Source organism: Meleagris gallopavo, chromosome 17, assembly GCF_000146605.3.
Source record: "Meleagris gallopavo isolate NT-WF06-2002-E0010 breed Aviagen turkey brand Nicholas breeding stock chromosome 17, Turkey_5.1, whole genome shotgun sequence".
Lineage (NCBI taxonomy): Eukaryota > Metazoa > Chordata > Aves > Galliformes > Phasianidae > Meleagris > Meleagris gallopavo.
In genome coordinates this window covers 8,990,996-8,997,463 of record NC_015027.2, presented here as the reverse complement: position 1 = coordinate 8,997,463, position 6,468 = coordinate 8,990,996, and positions in this window count along the sequence as shown.

The window sequence follows — 6,468 nt, the reverse complement described above, 5'->3', positions numbered from 1 at the left end:
GAAATAAAAAAAAAAAGAAAAAGTTTCCCTAAGCACATCCTGACAGTCTGATCCATAAGCAAATAAAATAGGAGCCATCTAATCACAGTGAGTCATCCGCGTGGGTGCGCAGATGAGTGTGGCCGGAGGAGGAGCTGCCCCTGGGGTCTGCATCATGGCCCATCTGCAGTGGGGCAATGGGATGGGATGGCTCCAGGATGGGTCTGGGTTGCATGTGCTCCAGGGCTGCTTTGTGCTCCGAGGGCTGCTGTCAGAATATTTGATTTTAAAATTTACATCTATGTCACCGGCAACGCTCAAATAAGGTTGCCATGGAAACACCTCATTACTGGCGGAGGATGCTGGCGATGGAGGAGCGAGGTGGGCAAGGAGGGCACTGGGACATGGCACTGCCTCACCCACGCTGTCCCTCTGTCCGTCTGCACCCTGGGAGGAGCACAGCCCTGAACCTGGTGGGATGCTGCCTGGGCACCACCCTGCATCCCAGGGATGGGGTCCCCTGGTGGTCTCCTGGTTGTCCTAAAAGGAACCCAGACGCATGTCACCATCTGCACACAGGCATAGCAGGGCTGGCCGAGGTGCTGCCTCCTGCCGTGCCTGCAGGCTGGAAGAATCCCTTTCCAAATACGTTTGGCTCAGCTTGGAGCTGGCCCTGAGCTCAGGTAGAGATTGCTCCGGGGTGGGGGAGCATTTTGGCCTCCAAAAACCACCTAACAGAGGATCCATGCTGCTCGTGCCTGGTTTGTTTCACTGCCACAAATACGGGAATTACACTTGCAAACATCCTCGCCATGCTCCAGAGAAGCTCGTAACTGCTCTAACGATCCGCAGCCGCCTGACAGATGCCTGGAAATTATACACTTCTCCGAGCTATGAGGAAAATGGATTTTCCTCCCCAGCTCTGCTCCATGGAGCTGGAATCAACGCGCCCTTCACTCGCAGGCATCGGTTTTGGCCATGCCAGTTCCGTGTTCATGCTCCCCATGTCCCTGCAATGCCAGCACTGACACTTGGGGTGTACATCACAACTCCCCATAGAGTTACCGAGATCAGATGAACCTCCTCCCTCCCCTCCAGCCCCAGCAGGGCAGGATCCCAGCCCCGTGGGGCTGCCTACACCATGCCATGCTGACATGCTACACCCCAGCACCAGCCCCGCAGAGAACACTCTAGCAGCATTTCAGGCTACAAATTGGTTTGGGGGAAGAGAAGCGCCTTCTTTCTCAACCAATCATCCAGCTCAGTCATCTATATCTGGGTATAAAATTAAATGAGCTCCTGAAGAGAGAGTATATTTAGACACAAAAAGCCCATTCTAGTCATCTATCTGGGACTAAAATAATTAATCTTCCATCTCTATTAAGATGCACTGTAGCAGATCTCGGGAAGCACGTGTTGCTGTTAACCCTTTGGGGATTGCCACGTGCCCACCATCGCCCCGTGCACAGCTGTGGGGTCAGCTGAGATCTTCCGCTTCTGTTGGGGAACTTGTCCCAAGAAATTCCTTCCTTTGCATTTTCTCCCCTCGCAGAGGCTGTGCGGAACCTCCCCGCCTGCTGCCTGCCACTGCCCTTGAAAGGACCCCTGTGATACTCCTGTGAAACAATGTCGCTCCAGCGCCTAATGACTCCTGACAGCTCGCAAACAGTCCCGCTGCTCGCAATCAGGAAGGCAGGGCGAGCGCCGGGTTACTGATGGCTGTGGTTATTGCAGTTATTGGGCTGCATCGATTACGGGACGGTCGCTGCTCCGGAGGCTGCCTGCAAGCAGGGAAGAGCCCAGTGCTCCTACAGCATCCATGCACCCTCTCAGACAGGCTGCCCCAACAGATCTTCATCTCCCAGAATGTCTTTAGAGAAGATTTGGCCAGAGAAATATAAGGTTCAGTCTTCTTATCTGGCTATTTTCCACCCATAAAAATGGATTCATCCTGCTGGAGGCATTGCAGCCACTCCAGGGAGCTTTGCCCTGCCCTGCACTCTGGGTCCGCATGCCAGGGAGCTCTAGCACCTCCCTTCATTTCAGTGGCACTGTATTGTATATAATTAATCATCAGTATATCAGTCATCACTGAGTTGTGTTTTAAACAGAACGAATTCCATTTCTGCTCTATGTCCTGAAGGATGATAATAACCTATGTGTGGTTCTTCCCACGGAGCCTAATGATGAGCCATTGCACTTTGTTTTAATTAATACAGATAGTAAAGATATTTCCATAAGCCACTGTGGTGCCAGCCAAGAAGCAGGGTCTTCTGCATGGCAGTTCACATCCACGTGCACCCATGCACACCCCTATCCATATGACACTGAGCAGGCAGAGAGCTTTCCACCAGCCTGGTGACATGACCCATCAGGCAGACATTACCCTGGCACTGCGATGAGCCTCCCCCCTGCTAATGAGTCTCCTGAAGCTTGTCAGTCCCATGCATGCATCAGGACCTGATCCTCTGCTCATGGTATTGCTGCCTACGTGAACCCACAGAAAACCCCCATATCCCCCCCAAGTGGAGATCCAGGGGGCCAAAAGCATCTCAAAAAGGAAAAGCAAACGGCAGAGCTCTGCCCTACATGCCAGCTCTGCTTTGCTGGGTGCCCATGCATTCCCATCCCAGTGGGTGCCCAGGTGGGCAGGATGGATCATTAAGCACAGCTGGATCAATTTAAGTGAGAAAGCCCTTACATTCCAGCCCGACAGCCTAGTTCTGCTCTAGACTCTGACTGTGTAAGGGGGATGGGGATTTTTTATTTTTTTTTTACAGGATTGCAGCCTTCTGGCCTGCAGCTTTTCTTTTCCCACTGAAAGGAGACTCTGGCAGGTACCTGACACAGCATTTGCTTTACTGCTCTGGGAAAGAACATTACTGAGTGAGCGTTTGCACAAGTGCTTTGATATCTGAATCAATGTGCAGAGAGGGGCCTTTGTCAGATGTTCCTCATGTATTCTTGTACAACACGTGTGTCATGTTGCTGGTGCTGTGCATGTTTTCTGTCTATATCGTTATTTCTGATGCATCCTGCTGATTGGGAAACGCAAAGAGAAAGTACCTGACTCTGTTCTTCCCAGCACGAAGCGAATCAGCAAATTATTAAAAAGCAGCGTGTGGTCCAACCCAAGTCAGTTCTCCTCCTCCTACTGCTATTGTTTATGTTCCTATGGGGTAACAGTCATATTTTGTGTACTTCTGATAGCAGTGTGATGTGATTAAGATAGGCACATCTGTGAAATGAGTCTCTTTGGCACGCAACTGTAAATGCTCTAGGAATGACCAGCAGCTGCTGAAATGTATTTGGGCTCTCCCCATGTGTTCCCTGGGTCCCACCCTCATCGAACACAATGGCTGCTTCTGCTCAGGACCTCTATGCCCCAGTGGCAGCCCTATCCTGTGCCAATTAGGGACAGGTAGCCCAGAGCAGTGGGCAATGAGCTGCAGCTGGGCAAAGCCAACAGTGCAGTGGGGCTGATGCATTTGGTGCATGTGAAACCCAACAGCTGATTTCATGCTGCAGCGCCAGGTTCAAAACAACTTTTAACCCATGTTTTCCATCAGCAAACACTCCGGACTGCAGCTGGGAATGGTGCCAAAGGGGCTTAGGAGGGAATTCTTCAGAGCTGAATGCCTTTCTCAAGGTTGACTCCAACTCTGGGCTCGTAATCCTGAACTCAAGCAGTCTGTTGCCTTTGCTGTTCTTTCAGGCTCTTTGTTTCGATCAAAGAGGCGATGCTGTATAACTTAAGAATGCCTTTGCTTGCAAGCCTGGTTTGATGCATGCGGTGCAGCAATGTGGAAAAATACAGCCCTTGCCCATGGAAGGCAGCTCGGATAATTTGCGTCACTTGAGGAGATGTTATTTGCCATGACTCAATTCAATTTGTGTGGCTGGGTGACAACACACGGGTGTGCTGTGATGAACTGCAGCCTCCTGCCTCGCACCGTGCCCGTGGGGATGTGTCCACGTTGCAGGAAGCAGCACAGTGAGCCCAGAGCCTCTGCTCCAGTGCTTCCTGGGGTAGACCAGAGCCCAAACAGGGCTAGCAGGTGGTGACGTTCCCCAGAGCCACCCAGCCATGCCAGAGAGGTCCTTGCAAGGAGATATGGGGGCTTCTGTCAGCGGTGCAGAAGAGCGAGCTCTGGGCAACCTGGTCTGGTGGTTGGCAATCCTGCCCATGGCAGGGGGGTTGAAACTAGCTGATTTTTGAGGTCCTTTTCAACCCAAGCCGTTCTATGAGCTGCTGGTTTATTGGGGCTGCAGAAGCACTGAATAAGCATCAGCTAAAGGCATGGGAATGCTTTTAAAGGTAGGAGTTGTAGAAGACATTTTGCACTGGGAAAATCTAAGATGTGCCTCCAGGGGAACTGGCTAATTCTCTTGTGTAGTTGCCAGGAGAGCGCTAGGCTGCAGCTGGAGGGGCTCTGGGTTTCTTGCACTCTTCCCTCCCCACCTTTTCTAATGGATTCCAAGAAAGCTTCAATGCATCCTTGAATGGGAAGCACAGCACTCTGTCCTTCACAGCCGTCTACACAATAAAGAGCCTTTTCACCGCTGCAGGCACGGGCTCCTCTGTGCGCTGGAAACAAAAGCTGAAAGGAAGCCTTTTATATTTTTTTGATTAGATAGCTTGAAAAATTTGCTTTTAATTGAAATTGCCTCAGCGGTTTCATCTGAGCATCAACCATAAGGCTCCAGTGAGAGCTCCTTCTCATTGAGCTGGCTGTGTGTATCCTGCACTGCATCTCACAGGAGGAACACTTCAAAGCACCCAAGAGAAGCAGCAGTCTCTGTGCCATTAGGGTGCTGGGCTTGCTTTGGGGGCTGAAAGATGCTCTGCTCGTTGCATAGGGAGAGAAAACTATTGAGTACCAAACTGGAGATGTCCAGAACCAGGGCTCTACCTTCCAGCTGCGTTGGCAGAGTCATGCTTGAATGGGTGCAGAGCTCCCCTCCCCTGGAATTCCTAGCAGAGAGCCCATTGAACACGTCAGCAATCAGCCCTGTGCCTGTAACAAAGCATGGCTTTGTGGCACGCTGCATAGAGCTGGGCACTGGGGCAGGGGATGCTGCAGCATCCAATAGAGTCCTGTGCCCTACGTTTATCACTGCACAGCTGTGCCAGCCCTGGTCCCAGACTGCAGCCACCGATGCAGCATACCACTGGCCCCATATGACCCCATAGGCAGCTCACGCCCCTGAGGCACTGGCTCCAGTGCTCTTTGCATCCCATCTGCCTACTCCAGGCAGGCGTGAGTAAACAGAGTTCCCTTCCTTTTTGAAAGAAGGAATGAAGAAGAAAAATGACCAGGGAAATATTATTTGGGGACAGCTCTGAATTCAAGCACAAAGTGAAATTGCAATATTTCCCTGTAACAGCTTGGGCTGAGTCCTGGATAAAAATGAAGTAGGATGCGACAGCACCTTTCCAGCAGCATTATCCCCATTCATCTCCCGATGACGCCTCAGCCATTCCGCCAGCGGTGTACAAAGGCATCAGGAGTTACATTTTCCTCCACTATTTCTCAACTGTATTTATGCTGTGAGATGTTTGCAGAGGTACATCGTGTGCCTCGGGCGGAGGATTAATTCTGAACTGTCACTTCGCTTTTTTGATGGGTTTGTAAATTCTGCTCTGTTGATTTGTGCGCTCGGTAAATTGATCAAATCCTCTTTCCACAACTTAATGCACCAATTTAGAGCACGCAGGGGTTTCGGACCTCGTTGGCTCTCGTGGTTATGTAAATAGCATCCGACAGCAATTTTAGGAGTGCTGTGTGAATAACGTGGGTGGGTGATGAGGGGCAGAGGGAACAAATCCTGGGATGGGTTGGGATGTGGGACTGTGCCTGGTCCCAGTAGCGATGCAGACCTTGCTTCTCCTTTGGGGATCACATGAGAGAAGCCTTCCCATTTAGGGACTGGCCAACTTGGCAAATAGAAGCTTATAGCTGTCAAGAATGGCCTGATTTTTACTGAGATTGCCTTTAAATCATCATCAGAAAATGAAAACCGAGTCCCTGTGTATCATCACGGAGTCCCATCAGTGGGATGGGGCTGTAGGGCTTCAGGAGCACGGAGGAAGGGACATCAGGAGTGATTTTTCTCCTGTATTGTCCTCCAGCCACCAATCTACTGGAGATGAAGGATCTCATCCACCAAATGCTGACACGCTCCATTAATCCACCCTAAAAAGTCAGATGGAGATTCTCCCTTGAATTTTAAGTATTTTCAGCCATTCTGCCTGGCTCCAAAATCACCCTGAATTGCCCAATTTCCTGAACATTCCTTCACTCCCTCCGCGTTATTACTGCTTGCTGGTGCCTGGATGTTCCAGTTAATTTCATGTCTTCAACAGCTATCTCATTGCTTGGAGGATGACCCTGACAATGTCTGCAATGAGTCCCACCACTTCCATCCTTCCTGCCCAGAGTGGATTGCACTGCTACAGGATCAGCCCTGCCCTTTATATATATATAT